At 42.1% G+C, this 25,227-nt stretch overlaps 1 long non-coding RNA gene across 1 annotated transcript in view; it reads left to right on the top strand.

Moving 5' to 3' along the window:
* LOC135229358 (uncharacterized) overlaps positions 1-25,227 on the top strand; it is a 97,370-nt gene that overhangs the window by 45,102 nt on the left and 27,041 nt on the right. The gene's annotated exons all lie outside the window — the stretch shown is intronic.

Genomic DNA, 25,227 nt, shown 5'->3' with positions numbered 1-25,227 from the left:
TTTTTGAGGCTCTGTTCATTTTTTTTTCAATATTCTCTGTTTTCAGATTGGATATTTTCAATTGAACTATTTTCATCTCATTGATCCTTTTGTCTGTCAACAGCATTCCGCTGTAGAGCTGATCAAGTGAATTTTTTATCTCTATTTTTCTATTTTTCCTGTCTAAAATTTTCATTTGTGAATGGTTTCTATGTATTTTTCTATTTTTCTAAGGTGTGCCTGTTACTTCTTTGAGCGTGGTTAAAGTAGCTTTTTAAAGTTTTTGTCTATGATTCCAAGACTGTGTCTTACTTCAATCTTACAGAAAATGTCGATGTTGTTTGTTTTAGGAATCACTTGACCCAGTTATGTTCAGGCGGCAGGTTCTTTCCCAACTTCTGTGTGCTGTGGCTCAGATGTCAGTTCAGATTTTGAAGACTTTGCAGTGACATTTGGATGTAATCTATGGGAGTGTCACTCAGTCTGGGACCTTGTTGGTGTTCTAACCCATAATGCAGTTCTCAAAGGATTGATCTACTTCTTAGGGTCAGAGCAAAGCATATGCAATTGTGGGAGTGGGGGGGGTATGAAAAACAACTTTATGGTATCCCTCTCTTGAGCCGCCTGGTCTCTGTCTCTCTGAGGCTCTCTGATGTCTGAGCAGCTACCTTCCTGGTCCACTGGCAAGAATGTTGGGGCTTTAATCTGTTCATTCTGCTGTGCAATTAAGACTCATAGGGTCTGCCTATGAGGCCAATAATGGTAAGATGGAGAAAACGTAACAGATTTCTCTATATTATTTGGTCCTTATATACTCTGGTCAGAGAGAAGGCACACTGTTTCTGGTGATACTTCGAAACAGGTATGGAAAAAAAGGCATTAACAGGTGGATAGCTGCATACTAGGTGTTACGGATTAAATTCTGTCTTCCCAAAATGTATATATCAGCTTGACTAGGCCATGCTTCCCAGTATTGTGCGATTATCCACCATTTTGTCGGCTGATGTGATTTTCCAATGTATTGTAAATCCTACCTCTAGGATGTTAATGAGCGAAGATTTGAAGCAGTTATGTTAAGGAGGCAGGGCTCAATCTACAAGATTAAGTTGTGTTTTAAGTCAATCTCTTTTGAGATATAAAAGAGAAAAGAGCAGAGAGACAGGGGGACCTCAGTACCACCAAGAAAGAAGTGTCAGGAGCAGTGCATCCTTTGGACCTTGGATCCCTGTGCTGAGAACCTTCTTGTCCAGGGGAAGATTGGTGACAAAGACCTTCCCCTAGGAGTGACAGAGAGAAAAAGCCTTCCCCTGGAGTTGGCACCCTGAATTTGGACTTATAGCCTCCTAGACTGTGAGGGAATAATTTTCTTTGTTAAAGTCATCCATTTGTGGTATTTCTGTTACAGGAGCACTAGATATCTAAGACACTAGGTACCAGGAGATGTACATTTCCCAACTCTTTCACTCCCAGGGACACTATGACTAAGTAGCCAATGCCATAAATCCATGTGAGCAGACTATTCTGATTACTGCTTTGACTCTACTGTCTGTTATGGTAACCACACCCACCTTGTCTTTGTTGATTGAGTGCCACCACTTGGATGCTACCATCATGGGGTCCAGTCAGCTGCATTGTAGTTCGGTGTCTTCATTCAGTTAGGGCAGTTCTCACTGTGGACTCTTACTTACATTAAATAGCAACCACAGAAGTCTTCAATAATGCTGGGGCTTGCTGCACAAATTTGTACCTCACCGCTATGGTAAAAAGAGAGCCCTCTGGGCACTCCGTGTGTGGGTCTGTGGGTCCAGCCTAATAAATCCATTCTAACATGCCAATTTCCCTCAGCCTTTGGATACCTTCTCCTACATTACACAGTGGCAGATCTGCCATTTCCACTTGATTTATTGTAGACCACCACTTAATACGTGCTTCAGTAAACCAGCCAAATAAACTATGAGATCCTTTCCTAACCTCTCAAGCTGAAACACTGAGTGAAGAATCTGTGCTTCCTGGGTCTATATCAATAAACTCAGACTGCTCCACCTTTATGTTGCTTGCACCATTATCCCACACCCATAATAGCCATTCCCACACATATTCACCAGGTTTCTGTATGTATGTATTAGAAAAATCAAGCAGTTCTTTTGGAGTTTAGCATACCGTCTCCTGGGTCACACTTCATAGTTCAGCTTTTGGGGCTTGTTGGGACTGAAGCCTAGGTATAGGTCTAGAAGCAAAAATGGGCAGTGGCAGTGGGATGTTCAGCCGTGTCTTATAAGACATCTGCCTAAGGTGATGCCCCAGGCCATGCCCCAGATACCACCCCAGGAGACAACTCAAACAAGACACTTCAGGCACAGCTGGGATAATCTCATCAGATGGAGGTGGAAGGGATAATTGTTTTACTGGGAAGGGTGCCTTAGCAGGCAAAATTAGAGAATCTCTTCAGATGGGAGTAAGAGGTCTGGTTCTGTTAGGAAGAGCGATTCAACAGAAATTGGAGGTTCATTGTCCCCCGCTTCCTGACTGTCTGCCCATATGTCCTCATCCCAAGTTTCAGGATCCCATTTCTTCCCAATCAGTGCCCTCACTTTAACTTCAGACACCATTTGAGGCTGGATATTCAACTGGCACTTTAATTCAGTCACTCTTAAGATAAGAATCTGAGTTTATTTTTGGCAGCATTAGCCTTGTTACTATAAGAAATATGGTTTTCTTTCTGGGCACAAGTGGCAGCTTTCAGATCTTTTATGTGGTGCTTGAGCTTTGAGTCCATTTCTTTCATTCACCAGTGTGGCTAGCAAAAGCAGGACCAACCAAGCAGCTTCCTTATTATTCTTATTCTGACAAAATTATAGAAAAGTATCAAATATGTAATCAGGCAGAGCCTTGTCTCTCACAAATATTTGATCCAGTGGTAGTGGTATTTTGCGTATTTCTATTGTCACCTCCCACCATGGATTAGCAATAGCCTGTTTACTACTGGAGACAGTCATCAGTGCCTTTAAGACTAGCCAGACTTGAGAATCAATTCAGAAAACTCATCCTTAAGATTTGGTTCCTCTAGAACCACTGTAGGTACCAAATGTCTTAGCCTGGGATCTCTAGAGATGCAAAACTAGTGAAGAGAACATATATATATGTACACATATATATGAGTGTGTGTATATGTGTGTGTGTGTGTGTGTGTGTTTGTGTATATATATATGGAAACCCTACTCGCATAATGGTTAATAGCTATAGCTGCTAACAAAAGGTTAGCAGTTCGAATCCACCAGGCACTCCTTGGGAACTCTGTGGGACAGTTCTACTCTGTCCTGTAGGGTCACTATGAGTTGGAACCGACTCGATGGCAATGGGTATACACACACACACACACACACACACATATATGCATACGTGTATATGTTAGTTGTTGTTGCTGGTAGATGCCATCGATCCTGTGTAAAACAGAATGAAACACCGCCTGATCCTGAACCATCCGCACAATCATTGCTATGTTTGAGCCCATTCTTGCAGCCATTGTGTCAGTTCATGTTGTTGAGCGCCTTCCTCTTTTTTTCTGACCCTCAGCTTTTCCAAGCATGATGACCCTCTCCTGGGACAGGTCCCTCCTGAAAATATGTCCAAGGCACGTGAGACAAAGTCTCGCCATCCTTGCTGCTAAGGTGCATTCTGGGTGTACTTCTTCGAAGATGGATTGGTTTATTCTTCTGGCAGTCCATGGTATATTCAGTATTCTTTGCCAACACCATATTTTAAATGAATCAGTTCTTCGGTTTTCCATATTCATTGTCTAACTTTCTCAAGAATGTGAGGTGATAGAAAATATCATGGCTTTGCTCAGGCACACCTTAGTCCTCAAAGTGACATCTTTCCTTCACAACACTTTAAGGAGGTCTTTTGCAATAGATTTGCCCAATGCAATACATTGTTTGAATTCTTGACTGCTGCTTCTGTGGGCATTGATTATGGATTCAAGTAAAAAGAATTGCTCGATGACTTCAGTATTTTCTCTGTTTATCATGGTGTTGCTTACTGGTCCAGTTGTGAGAATTTTTGTTTTCTTTATGTTGAGGTGTAATCCATACTGAAGGCTGTAGTGGTTGCTCTTCATCAGTAACTGCTTCAAGTCCTCTTTACTTTCAGCAAGCAAGGTCGTATCAGCTGCATATCATAGGTTGTTAGTGAATCTTTCTCCAAAACTGATGCCATGTTCTTCTTCTTACAGACCAGCTTCTCAGATTATTTGCTCAGCATACAGATTGAGTAAGTATGGTGAAAGGATACCACCATGACACATAACTTTCTGATTTTAAACCACACAGCATCCCCTTGTTCTACTCAAAACTGCCTCTTGGTCTACGTACATATTCCGCATGAATACAGTTAAGTGTTCTGGAATTCCCATTCTTTGCTAAGCTATCCATAATTTGTCATGAGCCACACATTGAGTGTGCTTGTATAGTAAACAAAAATAGGTAAACATCTTACTGATATTCTCTACTTTCAGCCAAGATCTATCAGACATCAGAAATGATATCCCACGTTCCATGTCTTCCTCTGAATCCAGCTTGAATTTTTGGTAGTTCCCTGTCTCTGTACTGCTGCAACTGTTTTTAAATTATATTCAGCAAAGTTTTTCTTGTGTGTGTTGTTAATGATGTTGCGCGATAATTTCCTCATTGTGTTGGACCACCTCTCTTTGGAATGGGCACACATATAGATCTTTTCCAGTCATTTGGTCAGGTAGCTGTCTTCCAAATATATTGGAATAGACAAGTGAGCGCCTCCAGCACTGAGTCCCTGTGTTGAAACATCTCATTTGGTACGCCATCAATTCCTGGAGCCATTATTTTTGCCAATGCCTTCAGTGCAGCTTGGAGTTCTTCCTTCAGTACCATCAGCTCTTGATCCAATGTTACCTCCTGAAATGGTTGTATGTTGACCAGTTCTTTTTGGTGTATTGAGTCTGTGTATTCCTTCCGTCTTCTTTTGATGTTTCCTGTGTTGTTCAATATTTTGCCCATAGAATCCTTGAGTATTACACCTAGAGGCTTGAATATTTCCCTCAGTTCTTTCAGCTTGAGAAATGCCAGGTGTTTTCTTCCCTTTTGGTTTTCTAACTCCAGATCTGTTCACATTGTATTATCATACTTTGTCTTCTCCAGCTTCCCTTTCAGGTATTCTATTGAGCTCTTTTACTTTATTATTCCTTCCATTCTCTTTAGCTACTGTACATTCAAGAGCAAGATTCAAAGTCTCTTGTGACATCCTCTTTGGTCTTTGCTTTCTTTCCTGTCTTTCTAATGACTTTTTGTTTTTTTCATATATGATGTCCTTGCTATCATCCCACAACTAATCTGTCTTCGATCATTAGTGTGCAGTGCATCAAATCTATTCTTGAGATGCTCTCTAAATTCAGGTTTGATATACTCAAGGGCATACTTTGACTCATGGACTTGTTTGAATTTTCTTCAGCTTCAACTTGAACGTGAATATGAGCAACTGATCATCTGTTCTGCAGTCAGCCTCTGGCCTGATTCTGACTCATGATATTGACCTTCTCCATCATCACCTTCCACAAATTTGATTCCTGTCTATTCTGCCTGGAATGGTTCACAAGTATAGTCACCGTTTATGTTCCTGATGAAAGGCATGTGCAATGAATAAGTCATTGGTCTTGCCAAATTCTATCATGTAAGCTTCAGTGTCATTTCTATCATCAATACCTTATTTTCCAACTGCTGATTTGTTTGCTTTGTTTTCAACTTCGCATTCCAATCACGTAATTATCAGTACATCTTGATTCATCAATGCATCATGTTTGATCAGTTTCAAACTGCAGAACTTGGTAAAAACCTTCAACTTCTTCATCTTTCACATTCATGATTCGTGTGTAAATTTGAATAATAGTCTTATTAACTGGTCGTCCTGGTAGGCCTGTGGATATTATCCTATTGCTCTAGTGTTGTACTTCAGAACAGATCTTGAAATGTTCTTTTTATCGATGAATATGATGCCGTTCTCTTCAGTATCTCAATCCTGGCATAGTAGAACATACCATTGTCTAGTTTAAAATCTCCAAAACCAAGCTATTTCAGCTCACTAATGCCTAGGATTATTGACCTTTATGCATTCCATTTCATTTTTGATGACTTCCAATTTCCCTAGATTCATAATTCCTTCATTCCACGTTCTGGTTATTAATGGATATTTGTGTCAGTTTCTTCTCATTTTGAGTTGTGCCCCATCAGCAAATGTCATTAAAGTGGGATCTACTTTGAGGAGGTAGCTCTTCCCCACTCGTATTTTGAGTGCCTTCCAACCTAAGGGGTTATCCTCTGTCATTCAATCAGACAGTGTTCCAGTACTATTCGTAAGATTTCACTGGCCAGTTTTTTTTTTAGAAATAGATCACTAGGTCCTTTTTCCTAGTCTGTCTAAATCCAGAGCTCCACTCAAACCTGTCTACCATGGGTGAACCTGGTGGTATTTGAAATACCAGTGGCATAGCTTCCAACATCACAGCAACATGCAAGCCACCACAGTACAACAAACTGACAGAAGAGTGGTGGGAGTTAAAAATTAGAAGAACCAAAAAGAGTGCTTCTTCCATGTCTGCTGATTTAGAGGAACCATGAGAAATTGTCAAGTGAAGAGTGATTCAGAGAAAAACATGGGTAGAGTGTGACCTAATTTCCATAAAAACAAACAAATGAATGTACTTACATGTGTCCCGGCAAAAAGAAGTGTGTAAAAGGGTACATATGTATCTTTGGACACTGGACACTTTGGGGGAGCAGGTACAATATACTTATGTGGGGATGGCTCTTATTATAACTTCTGTATACAAATCTCTTGTTAAATGTGTTATAAGAATGTAAAACCTTTTAAAGTTTAATAACATCATACGTGTATGTGTGTGTATTTGAAACTTTTTTTTTTTTTGACTATTTGATATATGTGTTTTTTAGTTATCTAATGTGGCTATAGCAGAGATACCACAAGTGGATGGCTTTAACAAACAGAAGCTTATTCTCTCACAGTTTAAGAAGCAAGAAGTTTGAAGTCAGGGCACCAGCTCTAGGAGAAAGCTTTCTCTCTTTGTGGCTCTGGGGGAAGGTCCTTGTCATCTATCTTCCCCTGGCCTAGGAAATTCTCAGCGCGTGGACGCTGGGTCAAAAAGACGTGCTCCACTCCAGGCACTTCTTCCTTGGTGGTATGAGGTCCCTCTCATTTCTGCTCACTTTTCTCTTTGTATCTCAAAAGAGACTGACTCAAGACTCACCCTAATCCTGTAGATTGTGTCCTCCCTCATTAACCTAACTGCCTCTAATCCCGCCTCATTAACATCACAGAGGTTAGAATTTACAACACATAAGTAATCACATCAGATCACAAAATACAGGACAACCACACAATACTGGGAATCATGGTCTGGCCAGGTTGACACACATTTTGGGGGACACTATTCAATCCATAACAATAGAGAAAACACTGTCTTCAATGCCAGATTCAGAGACTTTTATCCATCTATGAAGGGCAAACACAGAAATTGAACAAAATTCAGACCAGCGAATTATTGCTTGCTCTTGTAACTAATGACTTCTTCTGGTCTCTATACCTCGAAATGGCCAAAAAGAATTCTGTGAGGATTAATTCAGTTATTGCTAAAACATCTACTGCATTTACATGTCTACAGGTAAGGAAGAATGCTGGACACCATGTGTGATTCATTAAGTAACACGGGGACCATTAGACTATTGTTCTCCTTCTCTGATATGCCACTATCACCTTCTCCCCTTGTTGCTCTCCTGAAAAACCCACGCTTGTATATTCTAGGCCTTTTTCCGGAATTGAATTTGCAGGAAGTTAAAGATATATCTTTGAAAGATAAAGAAGACTTTGGCCACATTGTCTTTAGACAGTCGAACTTCCCAGCCAACCTCTGTGCAGGATGGGAATTCACAATCCCTCCTACTCAGTACCTCTGAGCAGGACGGGATTTCTGTTTCATTATCAGAGACTGTGGAATTCACCCCTCTTCAGAAAACTTACTTTCTTTTGTCTCAAACTGTCCCTCTCAGGATCTGTCATGGTCACTCTTAGAAATTCACATGGGCAGCCTGTATGGAAGTGCCCATCCTAGAGGCCCTGCCCTCCCTTCCTTGCTCCATAGGGCATCCTCTGACACTTGGGGTCACATCTCCCAGGGAGTACACACCTCTGGCACTTCCAGGGATTCCCAGGCCCTGGGATACTGTGGATGGGACTTGGAACTCAACCTGTTTCTTCACATCCTCACCTTTGGTTATCTGTGTCCTGTCTTCACCAGATTTAGGAGGCCTTGTCTTCTCTTTGCTCGTTTCATCTCAGTCAGGCTTTTCTATTCCAATTCTCTGATCTCAGGACAGATCAGGTTAGACCACAGAAAAGAGAAAGACCAAGCAAACATCACTGATCTGTGCAGATGCTGCTGGGAAGGGACTCGATTCTCATTGGTTTAGGGTTTTATGCCCACTGCTCACCAGCAGGCAGGTTCCCCCCAGAGTCTGGCTTCTGTCTGGTACCTTGTACTACAAAGAACTCAGTGACCAGCCCACCTTCACAATCACACCTCCCTTAGAGCTATCTTTGCAGAGGCTCTTTCTCAGACTTCCATGTCCCACTGAAATCCCATTTCTCTTTCCTTACAAACATTGTGCTCATTCTCAGGGCTCTGAGACCTCATCTGCAGATGAGTCTTGTCCTCTTCTCTCCTTGGCTTTTGAGTGGACCTCATGTCTTCGGACAGCTATCCTGGGGCTTCTTCCACCCTGGTGCTATAGGGCTGGATCTCTCCATGTACTAGAGGGGGCGTGGAAGGGGCACAAGGCTAAAAGGATGGATCTTCCAGGTGAGGTGGGTTTAAGAAGCCTGAATGAAGTTCTTCCCTGAAGGGTGCATATTTTGCAGTCCAGACATCCTGCTTCTCTCAGTCTGAGAGTCCTAGCACGTCTTCAGGTGCTTTCTCCTTTGACCTTGAGGCCATGCCTGCACCCTCTGCAGCCAGGTCTCCCACATGTGTAGCAGCACCAGTAGGTGTGGTAGCCTCTTCAGCCCCTGTCTCCTCCTCCAGATGCTCCTGGAGGTGCCTGGCTCTTCTTGCCAGGACTCCAGGATGCTGACCAGGAACTCAGTGTTGGTTAGACTGAGGGCAGACCTGATGGCACTCACTTTCTTCAAAAACTCGGCCTCAAGACCAGGGGCCTTTTGCCGACAGGGGTGTGAGATGTTTTGGTCTGGTCTGCCAGACCATGGCTAACCCCTTGACCTTACACACTTGAGTAAAATACTCATACTTGACCTATGGATCTCTGGAGTAATTTGATGAGTGAGAATTCTGCCTAGTGGAAGCTGATGAAAAAGGCCTCGCTGATACTTTGGGAATCTTCCTGGGCTTGGAACCTGGGCTTTTTGTTCTCATGTTCTACCCTGAGTGACACTTTCCTCTTGGGTTGAGGCTTGCAATAATGGAGAGTTAATTTACATGAGCCATCTGGGCTCTGGTTTCTCAACTGTGACCTAAGTCTCTGGTCTAGGGATCCCTGGAGGCCTCTCCATCACCACCATCCTCCACCTCCACAGTCCCCATGGCTTCTTTCTTCTTCCCCAGGCACCGACCATACTTTAGGGAATTTACTCTGGGCAATAAAGTCTCCTCCAGAAAATTTCGGTGATGGTACTACCTTATAGCAAAAGTCTATCGTTTTTCAAAAAATTATAATACATTGATTTAAAAAAAAAAAAAAACTCCCAGTTTTCTTTCAGTAGATTCCAATTCATAGCAACTCTGTAGGACAGAGTAGAACTCCCCACAGGGTTTCCAAGGAGCGGCTGGTGGATTCCAACTGCCAACCTTTTAGTTAGCAGCCAAAGGTTTATCCAGTGATAGTTTATAATATAAACAGAGGATCGCCACATTAAAAAAAAAAATTTTTTTTTTTTTGCATTTGTTGGATGGAAGTGAATTTGCTCCTGTGGAATATGGAAATTACCTCATTCTCTCTCTGCACCTTCATGATAATACATGGTTTCTCTAAGAGCTGTTTTCTATGAAAGTTATTTTTTTTAGTAAATTTAGAGTGTAAGCATTGAAACAGGAGAATTGGTCTCCTCTTTGTAACTTGTTTTCATCCTACTTTTAAGGGAAGGCTTTTATAGAAGGAATTATACTTAAAGAGACAGCGTTATTTGTACTTTTCTGTATAATTGAAAACTTCTCCTCGTACCCTTAACTAGCCTACACCAGGAGATTAAAATTGCCTTTCTCTGAACACAAGCCCATTACCATGTCCTTCAGGGTGAGGCAGAAACAGATGTCCACATTTGAGAGTCTGATGGCACAAACTTTAGTAGCCGAATCACAACCATGCCTCCTGGGGGGGGCAGGGCTTGTATATGTCAGCATAAGGGTCAGTATTTTTCTGAGTTTGAGGGAAGAATTGGCGAGTTAAGGAAGAAAGAGAAGGAGTTTGGGAGGGGAGTGTAAGCTCCAGTGACAGACAGAAGATGGGGTGGGGGATCTCTCAAAGGGTATTAGAGACCAGTCAGAAAAGCAGGAAGCAGCAGGAAGCAGGGCCAGTGGAGGGCAACACTGGGTGGAGGAGGACAGCAGAGGTAATAGTAGTGGGGAGGGCAACAAAACTGGCCTGAAAAGAGTGATACATGACTGATCCTAGATGTAGCTCAGGTTAAGAAAAGTAGGAAAATAAAAAATTCTATCCTATATCCATGTTTGTGGTTAGGGGTTGTTAGGCTCTTGAGGGAGGTGGGCAGGAGACACAGGAGGGGAAGGGGAGTTCCTGGATCTAGGGAGGAGTCTACAGCCCTTCTTCTGCCCTCAATGATATCGGTTCTGGGCTCTTCAACCTACCACTCCCAGAACCTCCTGAGTAATTTCCTTAGTTCTTCACATGGTATATTAATTCCATCTAATTAGAAAATATAATAATTATGTATGCTTCTTCCTATCCAGCCTTTCCACCCTCCTATACTCTCTGCCCCAGTTGCCCACTGGCTTCCTTCCCTTCCATCATGTTCAGATCCAGAACAATAGTGTGCCTTGTCTGCACCTATTCTGGAAAGCTCTCAAACTTACAATTGGATTCTTTCATTTCATCCCTCATTTATTCCTACATTTCTTATTGAGAAAATAAACTTTGGTTAATTATCTACTAAATGACAGAAAGTGCTTTCTCAGGAGAATCTTCCTTATGACCTTATCCATTCACCCCAAATCCTTCATCTTGTCCTACCATGGCTCTCTTTTCTGGTGGAAGTCAGACCTTTTGTTCTGTAGCACTCATCAATCTGGGACAATTTTTCCTCACCTTTGTCTAGAGTCTTAGAGAAAGGCCTTTTCCTCGTGTGTCACTGTTTCATCCTGCTTGGGTGAAGATGTCCGAACATAATGGTCTTCTGAAGGACCTTTATCCCTTCTCCCAGCAGGAACCTTTGATAACCTGGGGACTCTGGCTTGCTCATGAATTTCCTTGATTCAGTAGCTACAGTTTCTCTCCCACAAGACCTGAGGTCGACACTCTTTTCAAAAAGCAGCTGAGATCTGAGTTAGCACCAAGGCTTCCGTAATCCTGTGTGACATCATTGCTGACACTGCTGAGTTCCATGGGCCCGGTTTGAAGCTAAACACGGCAACCAGAAGAACATGAAACTGTCAGGTAGGCGCTTGAGAAGTGCTAGCACCAATGTAGGAAAAAGGAGATTAGATACTAAAAATGAATTGCAACTTTTCCGTGCCCTGTAAAAGGGGTTACTATCCTTTGGTGGGTAAAGAGAGCACAGGGAATGATAACAGTATCATGGGCAGCTGCTTTCTCCCAATCCTCTCATTTGACTCTGTTGGAATCATGTCTCTCCAGCTCTGTGCATGAAATGTCCACTCTGAGCCCCTCTTAGGTCTCCTTAGCCTCTGAGTCTTCACACAGGCTCTGCTCTCTGACTAGGAGATGTTCTCTCCCTTCCCGTCTGCTGGCCTACTCTCCCTGGTGAAGCGTGAAGGTGAAGAAAACTGACCCCACTGGAAAGATTAGGCTCATGACTTCACCAAGAAGCCCTAAGACTCAGGAGTTTTGTGGTCAGTCAGAATGGAAGGTTTGGGAGTTGACTTGGGGAAAACCCATGACAGACTCTGCCTTTGTTTAAGATGCCATTTAGAGGAGAAATCAGCAAATGGGGAGACCATTTGAGGAAGAAATTAAGAAGATTGGGGTGGTGATGAGGAAGGAGCAGACTTCTCCCAAGGAAAATAAAAGTTTCAACATGGGGATGGTAGGGGCTTGTTTTGTGTGACCCCAAAGGACAGAAGAGGCAGGAATGGTAGGGAAACAATAGAACAAAAGATAATCTGTGCCTGTTCACAAATACAACAAATGCCCCAGTGTTTTCAGCCTGTTTCCTCAGGCTTTTCTCATCAAGCCATCCTTCCCCTTTTACTGAAGCCTCTGGAAAATACCTGGGGCTTCCTGGATGCTCGGCCTTTTTTCACCCCTTAACTATTCAGTCATATTCCCAACTTGGTTCAGGCATCACTTCCTGGTTGTAGTCATCCCTGAATCTTCTCCTGGTAGATGAGTCCACTTCTTGCTCTGTACTCCATTGTACCCAGGAAACCCTTTACCACAGCATAAAACACAATTGCATTTACTACACATTCTTCCTCTCTCTGTGCCCATGCCTTCTATGAGACTCCAGAGCACCTTTCATTAGCAGTAGGAGTCTTCCTCTACCTGTTAGTTGAAGGCCGACCTTACGGTTGCTTCAGCCATTGACATAGTAGCAGAGATGATACAAGGAGAGAATTGAAAAGATTTTGCATTGAGTCTTGCCCTTTTGTTGCTCTTAAACCCTGAGAACCTGTGGGAATGACCCCAGGCCAGCCTGCTGAATGATGAGGGACCATTGGAAAGATGATCCAGTGGTTTCACTGAGTTGATTTTAGGCAAACTGGCTCGCTGGTGAGCTGGAAGCAAATGGTAGACAGATGAATAAGCCCTGCTGCGAGCCACTGTGGCTGGCCCAGATCAGAAGAACCCCAAATTGACAACCTGAAAAATTGTGAGCTTAGTAAATGGTTGTTTTTTTAAGACACTACCTATTGGAGTCATTTGTTACACAGCAATAGGTGACTGATACACCTGTTAACTTGGCCGTTTCTCTCACCAGTCAGTGAGGCAAATTCTCTAAGTCATTTCATCACCGAGAGCATCTGGCCTCGGGTCTGATATGTAGCTATTAATACAGGAAATCTTTGTTGACTTAATGCATGAATGAGTAATACGAATTGTAAGTGTGAGTCTACACAAAATCATGTATAGAAAAAAAGCATGATTTTTTAAAAAATAAAATGAATTGAGGCTCAGAACTACCTGCTTACAAAATTGAGGGGAGTTTTTAACCTCACTTACTTTTAGGGTACTCCCTCATCCAGATATGCAGTAATTCCCAGGGTCTAATGAAGGACCAGTGTTTGGAGAAGACCTTCAACACACCCATTGCCTCAGCCTATGTGGGTGATCTCTCTAGAAGCATTCGTTCTGCTGTTTCCATTCTCAGCTGGAGCATGAGAACCTTGTTGGGGCTGTCATCAGCATAACAGGGTTTGTCTACTTATGTGCCTGCATCAGCCTTTGAGGTGCTGTAACCTATTCCAGGGCATTATCAAGAAGGAGGTCCTACCCCTTCCCAATGTCTAGGACCCTACTATCTGACTGTCACTCTTCCCCTGGGCTCCAGTTCCCTCAGTGTGATCACCTCAGTGAGCTGAGGCTTTTACCACAGACTCTTCAGAGTCTTGAAGTTTCAGAGCTTCAACACTGTGAATCCAGCTATCTCCTTGAAATGAGGTAGGGAAGGGGGAAAAATGTAGAAAGATTTTATTTGGCATTTAATGTTGCAATAAAATTTCTTGCCCTGCATTTTTGAAGGGTCCTGTCTAACAATTCCCTCTGTTCTTTTACAAGATGTAGGTCAATGAAGAGTGAATGTTTGTTGTGTCATAATCTGCAGAAGGATGCAAAGTGCACATGGGGTCCATTCCCCCGATGCTCACACTAGAGCACCCCACCCATGTGGAAATCTCTGCAAGTGTTACTGAGTCCCTCACACATCCACAGTGAACAGCTTTCAGATTCTTATAAGAGGGAATTGTGTCCTAACACCAGCTGCTCCCTGGAAACCCTATGGGGCAGTTCTACTCTGTCGTATAGGGTCTCTGAGTCAGAATTGACTCGATGGCTACGGGTTTGGTTTTTTCTTTCAGGCGGGTGGTGAGAGTTTGATGTCAGCTCCATAATCATGTTATTAAAAAATAATGACAGGGTAGCAGGTGAAAGCAACAAAACAAAACTGAAATGAAATGGCTTTTTCACATTTATTGGCCCCACAGAGTTCCTTCGAGGTGTTTACTTTTCACTAGATTTGGAGAAATCTTTGTGAGAGAGACACAGCTTGAGATAGCTCCAAAATTACATGTTTCCCTCCTTAATGTTAGGTTACATTAAGAGCTGGTTGGCTGGTTTATCATCTGCCTGCTTCACAAAAATAGAAGGCCCATGCAGGCAGGAACTTGTCTGTTGTGTTTGTCAGAGCATCCTGGTACCTGGCACCTAAGAAGTGCTAAAAAAATGATTTGAGTGAATGTGGGTGGGTTTTTATAAAAAACACTGTGTTGCTGTCTTTAGTTAAATAGTGAAAACAGGGATAAGGAAAATGGAGACAATTACTTGTATAATTTAGAGTTACATAAGATGAGAATAGAACTTGAATAATGAAGAGATAAAAAAATAAGCTGTACGGATGGAATGTACCCCCTTCCCTTTGCTTTGGAGGGAGACATTTTAAAATTGGATTGTTTTTTCCCTACTGATTTATAGGTTCTATATGTTAATTGAAAAGTTAGTCTTTTAGGAATCACAAATATTTCTATTGAGATACAATTCACCTGCCGTAACACTGCCTTTGAAAATATGCACAATACCGTGGCTTTTAGTATATGGGCAGACTTGGCACAACAGTCACCACTGTCTAGCTTCAGAATATTTTCAGTGCCCCGTAAATAAAGGCCCTTGTTAATAAAGGCGTATTAACAGTCATCCTCATTACTCCTTTCCTCCAAGCCGTAGCAACGACTAATCTACTTCTGTCTGTGTTGGTTTGTTCTGGACATTTCATGTAAATGGAATCGTACACGATGCGGTCATTTGTGTTTGGCTTCTTTCATTTAGCGTAATGTTCTCAAGGTTCGTCCATGTTGTGGCATGTATCAGTACTTGGTGCCTTTTTGTGGCTGAGTAATATTCCAGTCTATGAATATACCACATCCTGTCTATCAGGTCATGACATGTGGGTTCTCTCCACAGTTTGGCTGTTATGAATAACACTACTAGGAATCCTCTGTGTGAGTTTGTATGTGAACATGCTTTTGATTCTCCGGGTGCAGACCTAGGAGTGCAATTGCAGTGTTGTGTGGTAATTCTGTGTTTAACTTTCTGCAGAATTGCCAAACCATTTTCCAAAACAATTGGATCATTTTACATTTCCACCAGCGGTATTCCAGCTTCTCCACATCGTCGCCGACACTTGTTGTCCATCCTGTTGAGTTTAGCCATCTTACTGCTTTTGAAATAATAGTGCACTTTAGTTTAGATTTGCATTTCCCTGATGACTAATGAGGTTACGCTTCTTTTCCTGTGCTTGTTGAGAGTTTCTGTATCTGCTTTCGAGAAATCTCTATTCAAATCCTTAGCCTGCAAACTTTTTTTCAGCTTTTTGCCTGTATTTTTACTCTCTTCATATACTTTTTGATATGCCAAAGATCTATAGATCTTAACAGTTTTAGCCTTCATATTTTGGGATTTTTAAAAAGTCTTTCTCTTTTATCAATAAAAAGAAAATAAAAACTTCTAAAATTTTTATGGTTGCATATTTTAATTTTAAATATTCTATCCATCTGGAATTTTGTTTTGTGTAAGGTATGAGAAAAAGGATGAAAACATTTTTACAGGTGGTCTGAGTGATTACCAGATTGCTACAAACGCTCCTTTTCCCATGACCCATATCTTAACTGCATTTTCCCGTAGTCTGTACAAGGACTCCTTTTTATAAAGGGAGGCCACCATTCCCAGCCATTTCATTTTAAGGTTTGTTTTGCTGCAATTAAATCCCTTGTGTGTCTTATCTACACATCTTTTCTTTTAAGCTAATACAAATTTTGTGTGAATAGGACCTTGGCGAGTGTAAGATGGGCTTGAATTTCATAACTGGTTCCATGTGGTGCAGCCCAGCAGATGGACAGACAGAAGCAGGGGCTGCAGAGGCGACAGAAGCTATGAGAACATGAGCCTCTAGAGATTTGCTGCTGAATTTCACATAAAGCTCTAGACTTTTCTGTGTAAACTTATCATCATATATGGACATCACCTTACAACAGACAGAGAATAATGCTTTAAAAGTTAGACATTCCTAAGGAAGGTGTTTATTCCTTAGTGGATGCTGAGAAGTGTATGTGTTTTGGTGAAGATATGTACCCATTTCTACCGGGTATGTATCTTGAAGTAGAATTGCTGGGTCCTAGGATATATGTATGTTCACAGCTTTTGTAGATACGGACAAAACATTTTTAAAGTGGTTGTACCAAATTACACTTCCACTAGCGGTAGATTAGAGCTCCAGTTACTCCACGTTATACCCAATAGTTGGTATTTTCCATCTTTTCCGTTTTAGCCAATCTGGCGTGTAGGGGATAGTATCACATTGTGGCTTTTAATTAGAATTTCTCTGATAACCAGTGAAGGTTTGTCACTTTTCATATGTTTCTTGGCCATATAGAAATCTTTTATACAGTGTTCAAGTATTTGCTCATTTTTCTATCAAACTGTCTGCTTTCTTTTTCCTTTTTCCTTTTTGGATTGTTCTTTATGTATTTCAGAACCAAGTCAGTAGTAGGATATATGTATTGCAAATAACTTCTACCACATGAATTTACCCTTGTGGCTTGTCATGAACTTTCAGATTCAAAAACCCGTCTTTTACAAAAACAAGCAAATGTGTAGACATAAAAGTTTATTAGGGGTTACCAGGGGCAGGAGGGAGGAAATAAAGTGGTGTTCCTGCATATGGAGACTGAGTTCTGGTTAAGAGTGGTGGAAAAGTCACATTGATGAAGGGCAGGGTTGCACAGCCAATTAATGCTAATTACTGTCAGTTGTTCAGTCACCAAAGGTTGTGTGGTATGTTTACAACAACAACAATGAGCAGCTGCTGAGGCAGCATAATAGTACTCAACGGATGAGGCGTATTCTTTTATTATACTTTTCTCTATTTTCTAATTTGTTTTTATAATATGCTACTGTTCAAATTAATAAAATGTTGCATGATGAAAGTGGATAACAAGGTCTATCCCACCCATTACATCCTTGTAAGGTTTAAATGAGGGACTACATGCCATCAGCAGAGGCTCAGCCTTAGTTGCCACTCGAGAAATGCTTCATTTCTCCCACTCTTCTGGCTCACTGTCTTCTCCCCTGGTTTATTTGCTCTTCTCTTTAGAGCTGGAAGCATGTGACCACCAGGCTTCCCGACACCATCATTCTGCTTTCCATACCAATGTTATTGTAGTCTTGGGTTCCTGGGCAGCCTCTCTGCAGGTTTAATTCTTTCACATCTGTTAAGTTATTATTTAAATATACTCCTTTAATTTTGTCCTGCTTATAGGAGTATATTCTAGTCATTGAAAATTTGGAGACTACCCCAACACACATGGGAACACCATGAGTAAGAATAGACTCCATGGCAATGGGTTTTATATGTGTGTCACACACATTTATGTATATTCACATAAATATTATATCCTGCTCCTTTCACTCAATATTAGCCTTTTCCATGATCATGTTTTGTTTATTTTACAGACAGCATCAAATTGTTTTATTATATTCTGCTGTGTGCAAGGAGTATATCATTTTAGCAATTTGACTATAGTTGAAATATTAAACGTGCATGTTTCTAGTAATCTTCAACCTATACTTAAATCTTTTAACAAAGATCTTTGCTATTGAACCTTTTTATCTAATTGTTATTCAGCATTCTTTAACACTAAGAGATAGTCTCAGGATCAACTCAGATCATATTTTCTCCCTCTTACACACGAAGGCCCTTAAAGTATTCAGAGATTGTTCTTGTTGTTGTTAGGTGCCGTCGAGTCAGTTCTGACTCATAGGGACCCTACGCACAACAGAACGAAACACTGCATGATCCTGCGCCATCCTTACAATCATTGTTATGCTTGAGCTCATTGTTGCAGCTACTGTGTCAATCCACCTCATTGAGGGTCACCCTCTTTTCCACTGACCCTGTACTCTGCCAAGCATGATGTCCTTCTCCAGGGACTGATCCCTCCTGACAACATATCCAAAGTATGTTAAGACGCAGTCTCGCCATCCTTGCCTCTAAGGAGCTTTCTGGCCGCACTTTTTCCAAAACAGATTTGTTCGTTCTTTTGGTAGTCCATGGTATATTCAATATTCTTCGTCAACACCACAATTCAAAGGCGTCAACTCTTCTTCCGTCTTCCTTATTCATTGTCCAGCTTTCACGTGCATATGATGTGATTGAAAATAGCATGGCTTGGGCCAGGTGCACCTTAGTCTTCAGGGTGAGATCTTTGCTCTTCAGTGCTTTGAAGAAGTCCTTTGCAGCAGATTTGCCCAATGCAATGTGTCTTTTGATTTCTTGACTGCTGCTTCCATGGCTGTTGATTGTGGATCCAAGTAAAATGAAATCCTTGACAACGTCAGTCTTTTCTCCATTTCTCATGATGTTGCACGTTGGTCCAGTTGTGAGGATTTTTGTTTTCTTTATGTTGAGGCGTAATCCATACTGGAGGCTGTGGTCTTTGATCTTCATTAGTAAGTGCTTCAAGTCCTCTTCACTTTCAGCAAACAGGGTTGTGTCATCTGCATAATGAAGGTTGTTAATGAGCCTTCCTCCAATCCTGATGCCCCGTTCTTCTTCATATAGTCCAGATTCTCGTATTATTTGTTCAGCATACAGATTAAATCGGTATGCTGAAAGAATACAACCCTGACGCACACCTTTCCTGACTTTAAACCAATCAGTATCCCCTTGTTCTGTCTGAACAACTGCCTCTTAATCTATGTAAAGGTTCCTCATGAGCACAATTAAGTGTCCTGGAATTCCCATTCTTCCCAGTGTTATCCATAGTTTGTTATGATCCACACAGTCGAATGCCTTTGCATAGTCAATAAAACACAGGTAAACATCCTTCTGGTATTCTCTGCTTTCAGGCAGGATCCATCTGACATCAGCAAGGATATCCCTGGTTCCATGTCCTCTTCTGAAACCGGCCTGAATTTTTGGCAGTACCCTGTCGATATACTGCTGCAGCCGTTTTTGAAAGATCTACAGCAAAATTTTGCTTGCGTGTGATATTAATGATATTGTTCTATAATTTCCACATTCGTTTGGATCACCTTTCTTGGGAATAGGCATAAATATGGATCTCTTCCAGTCAGTTGGCCAGGAAGCTGTCTTCCATATTTCCTGGCATAGACGAGTGAGCATCTCCAGCGCTGCATCTGTTTGCTGAAACATCTCTATTGATATTCCATCAATTCCTGGAGCCTTGTTTTTCGCCAATGCCTTCAGAGCAGCTTGGACTTCTTCCTTGAGTACCATTGGTTCCTGATCATAGGCCACCTCTTGAAATGGTTGAATATTGACCAATTCTTTTTGGTATAATAATTCTGTGTATTCCTTCCATCTTCTTTTGATGCTTCCTGCATCGTTTAATATTTTCCCCATGCAATCCTTCACTTTCGCAATGCGAGGCTTGATTTTTTTCTTCAGTTCTTTTAGCTTGAGAAACACCGAGCATGTTCTTCCCTTTTGGTTTTCCATCTCCAGCTCTTTGCACATGTCATTATAATACTTTACTTTGTCTTCTTGAGAGGCCCTTTGAAATCTTCAGTTCTTTTACTTCATCAATTCTTCCTTTTGCTTTAGCTGCTCGACGTTCGAGAGCAAGTTTCAGAGTCTCCTCTGACACCCACCTTGGTTTTTTCTTTCTTTCCTGTCTTTTCAGTGACCTCTTGCTTTCTTCATGGATGATGTCCTTGATGTCATTTGAAAACTTGTCTGGTCTTCGGTCACTAGTGTTCAATGTGTCAAATTTATTCTTGAGATGGTCTCTAAATTCAGGTGGGATATTTTTGCTCTCGTGGACTTGCTCTCATTTTCTTCAATTTCAGCTTGCACTTGAATATGAGCAATTGATGGTCTGTTCCACAGTCCGCCCCTGGCCGTGTTGTGACTGATGATATTGAGCTTTTCCATCGTCTCTTTCCACAGATGTAGTCAGTTTGATTTCTGTGTGTTCCGTCTGGCGAGGTCCATGTGTATAGTCACCGTTTATGTTGGTGAAAGAAGGTATTTGCAATGAAGAAGTCATTGGTCTTGCAAAATTCTATCATTTGATCTCCGGCATTATTTCTGTCCCCAAGGCCGTATTTTCCAACTACTGATCCTTCTTTGTTTCCAACTTTTGCATTCCAATAGCCAGTAATTAGCAATGCATCTTGATAGCACGTTCGATCAATTTCGGACTGCAGCAGCTGAAAAAAATCTTCTATTTCTTCATCTTTGGCCCTGGTGGTTGGTGTGTAAATTTGAATAATAGTCGTATTAACTGGTCTTCCTTGTAGGAGTATGGTTATTATCCTACCATTGACAGCATTGTATTTCACGATAGATCTTGAAATGTTCTTTTTGATGATGAATGGAACATCATTCCTCCTCGAGTTGTCATTCCCAGCATAGAAGACTAGATGATTGTCTGATTCAAAATGGGCTGGTATTGCCTAATTCACTAATGCCTCGGATATCGATGTTTGTGCATTCCATTTCATTTTTAATGATTTCCAATTTTCCAAGATTCATACTTCGTACATTCCAGGTTCCGATTATTAAATCGATGTTTGCAGCTGTTTCTTCTCATTTTGAGAAGTGCCATATTAGCAGATGAAGATCCCAAAAGCTTTACTCCATCCATGTCATTAAGGTTGACTCTCCTTTGAGGAGGCAGCTCTTCCCCAGTCATCTTGTGAGTGCCTTCCAACCTGGGGAGGTCATCTTCCAGCCATATATCAGACAGTGTTCCATTGCTATTCATAAGGTTTTCACTGGCTAATGCTCTCCAGAAGTAGACTGCCAGGTCCTTCTTCCTGGGCTCTCTTAGACTGGAAGCTCAACTGAAACCTGTCCTCCATGGGTTACCCTGCTGGTATCTGAATACCGGTGGCATAGCTTCCAGCATCACAGCAACACACAAGCCCCCACAGTACGACAAACTGACAGACACGTGGGGGTAGCAAACTATGATTTCATTCATCATTTTCATCTTTCGTTTTTTCAATCAGTCAATATTTAGAGAGATTCCATGTGCCAGGAATAGTCTACATCATGTGGACACAGTGGTGAAAGGTACCCACTGTCCCTGCCATTGTAAAGGGGAAACCCAGTGTGGGTGGGAGGGGGACTGGTAAAATGCAGTCCAGAGAAAGGACAGACCATGCTCCAGGAACCACACTGGACTTCAGAGAGCTTTGTTGGCTGCCGTTCATCTGTCTGGCTTGTAGATGTCAGAGTGCCCTCAGGCTCAGTGCTTAGTCCTCTCTCTCTCTATTGACACCCTCTCTCTAGGATGCCTCAGTGAATCAGTGGCTGTCTGTATCTGAGGATGCGATGTTTACACCTCCATCCATTTCAACTCCTCCTGGTTCGCTACTTATATTCAAATGTCAGCCTAACTCTCTGTACTGAGTTCTTCATCTGTAAAATGTGCCGTATAATGATACATTCCTCACATGGGTATCATGCAGAGAAAGTATCTTAAGAGAGGAGAAGCCCTCACAAGAGTCCTGGCACCAGTAAGTGTTAGCTGTCAGTATTATTACCTGACATCTCTACGTAGATGTCTAACAGCTATGCCATGTTATCAACGCCATGAAACAATTCTTGGTCCCAACCCCATTCCACCCTTATCGATGAATTTCTCAGGGCTTCAGTGATGGGAATGTGTGCGTTTTTCTGTATAATGGACATGGCTAATAAAGCTTGGCCTGGTCCTTCATAATAAGTTGCTCCAAAGTTTATATGGGTGGAATCAGACAAGTTATAGCCAACTAATATAGAAAAAATAGAACTCTCAGCTGCTCATGTTTGTACTCTCAGTCCAGAATATCTGGTGAGGGTACTATATGGACTGAATTGTGTAACCCCAAAGGTATGTTGAAATTCTAACTACTGTACCTATAAATGTGACCTGATTTGGAAATAGGGGATTTTTTAAATTATTTTTATGAGACCATACCAGTTTAGGGTGGGTCCTAACCCTAATCCCTTCGGAGTTATAAAAATAGCAGAATAGACACAGACACAAACAGGGGAAGAGGGAGACAGACAAAGGGGAAGATAATCTACAAGGCCAGGAACGCAAAGGGTGGCTGGAAGCTGCTAGAAGCTGAAGTAGACATGAGCCATGCCCTGAATTCCTACTTCTAGCCTCCTGAACTGTGAGAAAATAAATATCTGTTCTTTAAAGCCACCCAATTGTGTTATTTTTTTCTTATGGCAGCCCTAGATGACTAACACATACCCATGGTTATACATGAAGCCTGGTGTAAAATAGTGTTCTCCCCTCATTGTCTAGCCCACCCAAATCCTGCTATTTCCCTATCAGTGTCCTCTGCTTTCACTAAGAGCTACAACAGAGTCGGCTTGTTGCCGATGTATAGAAATGCAGTTTATTTTTTAGTTTATATTTAGGATTGACTAGCATTAATTTCAATGGTTTGGAAATTTTTCTGTGGAGGCATTTCTGTAATCTATGAATAATAGCAGTTGCAGCTTTTCCTTCTTTTTGTTGTCGTTTTGTTTGGACCTCCAGTGTTAAATATTTAATATAAATAATGATAGAAAGCATCCTTCTGTTTTTAATGATTTTTTTGTGTGCTTTAAGTGAAAATTTTCAAATCAAGTCAGTCTCTCACACAAAAACCCGTATACACCTTGCTACACACTCCCAATTACTCTCCCCCTAATGAGACAGCCTGCTCTCTCCCTCCACTCTCTCTTTTCGTGTCCTTTTCACAGCTTCTAAACCCCCTCCACCCTCTCATCTCCCTTCCAGGCAGGAGATGCCAACACAGTCTCAAGTGTCCACCTGATCCAAGAAGCTCAATCCTCACCAGCATCCCTCTCCAACCCATTGCCCAGTCCAATCCATGTCTGAAGAGTTGGCTTCGGGAATGGTTCCTGTCCTGGGGCAACGGAAGGTCTGGGAGCCATGACCACCGGGATCCTTCCAGGCTCAGTAAGACCATTAAGTATGGTCTTTTGAGAATTTGGGGTCTGCATCCCACTGTTCTCCTGCTCCCTCAGGGTTTCTCTATTGTGTTCCCTGTCAGGGCAGTCATTGGTTATAGCCGGACACCGACTAGTCCTTCTGGTCTCAGGATGATGTAGTCGCTGATTCACGTGGCCCTTTCTGTCTCTTGGGCTCGTAATCACCTCGTGTCCTTGGTATTCTTCATTCTCCTTTGATCCAGGTGGGTTGAGACCAATGGTTGCATCTTAGATGGCTGCTTGCTAATGTTTAAGATGCCAGACGCCATTCTTCAAATTGGGAAAGCATCCTTATTTTAATGCTAATTAATTTTAAAGAGAATGTCCCGCATTTCACCATGAACTATCATGCCAGTTGTATTTTTCCAACTTAAGGAACTCCTTTTCTGGTCCATGATTGCTCAGCATCCTTATCTCTCAGTGTGATTGGATTTTATCCACTGCTTTGTCCCCATCTCTTGAGATGAGCATGTCTTTTCTTCTTCCATCTATGCATGTGATGAATTAAATTATTAAATCTTTAATGTTCACTCAAGCTTGCATGCTGACGATAAACCCCCTTGATGATGGCGTGTTACATGGTTTATACTTTGCTGGATTTCCTTTGCCAGTATTTTATGTAGGTTTTTGCATCCCAGTTACTTGGTGTGCTTGCCTTGTAACTCTTCTTCTGTCATCCTTGTCTAATTTGGTGTCAATATTAAAGTAGCCTTAGGGATGAAGTAGAGGAGCATCTCATCTTTTTCTCTTCTTTTCTGACTTTGCACAAGATTAAAATGCTCTTTTTCTTGCCTGTTTGCTGCAACCTGAATGAGAGTGGTCTCGGCCTCCTGTTTTCTTAGGGAGATCTTGAACTACTGACCCATTTTGTGTAGTGATTAAAGGTCTTTTCTGGTGCTACTTAGAAAAATTTCCACTGCATGTTCTAGGCTGCTAGGATTTCCTCTTTAAATGTTATGTTGTTATCACTATTTTCAGTCTCATCCACATCAATTAATCAATCCCAGATTTTCCCTCATTTTTCCAAAGTCAGACTCTACATCTATTCCTGGCACCAATTCCCTTATCTAAGACTTGTTGGCAAACAAAAATACAACCCAGCATCTTTGAGTCCATGATGTGAGAATACAGTCCCATATAACTTTTTTTGTAACTGTTGTTAAGTGTTTCTCCTCTTTTTTTTTTGTTCATTTCCCACGTATCTAGCAGTTTCAAAGTTGTGCACTTCAGGTTGAGGTCATTAGCTTGATTGACTCTGTGCAGGGCCATGGGGTGCCAGTTGCAAATGCGCATCAAAAGAGCACTCCTCTAGAACTAGGAGGCAGGAGGAGGTGGTTGGGCGGTTGCGGGGGTGGGGGAGGGAACTGGGCAGGGCTGTGTGGAGAGGGGCGCCCAGGGGAGGTGCCAGGTCGGAGGCTGCCCCACCACAATCTCACGTGCATCAGGAAGGAGCTGGCTGCAGGAGCCTTTCGCGAGAGTCCCAGCCCACCCAGCCTTGCCCTGAACTCAGACCCTCTAGGCTCACAGGTCCCACCAGAACTAGGGGAAGCCTGAGGCTACCGATGTCAAGTCCCAGGGTACACCCTTGAGCCCAGTCACAGTGCTTATGCTGGAATAGGAGGGCAGAGGAGGCGTATGGGGACTTGGGTCCAGAGGGTGACCCAGAAAGGGTGGGAGAGTTGTGGTCACCCTAGGACTCTGGCTCCGCACGTGAAGGGCCACAGGTTGCACTTCCAGGAGGAGAAGGCGAAGCCACAGAGGCCACAC

This window comes from Loxodonta africana, unplaced genomic scaffold (genome assembly GCF_030014295.1).
Source record: "Loxodonta africana isolate mLoxAfr1 unplaced genomic scaffold, mLoxAfr1.hap2 scaffold_282, whole genome shotgun sequence".
NCBI classification, from domain to species: Eukaryota; Metazoa; Chordata; class Mammalia; order Proboscidea; family Elephantidae; genus Loxodonta; species Loxodonta africana.
Note: the sequence above shows the minus strand (reverse complement) of the source record. Positions and strands in the feature narration are given on the sequence as shown.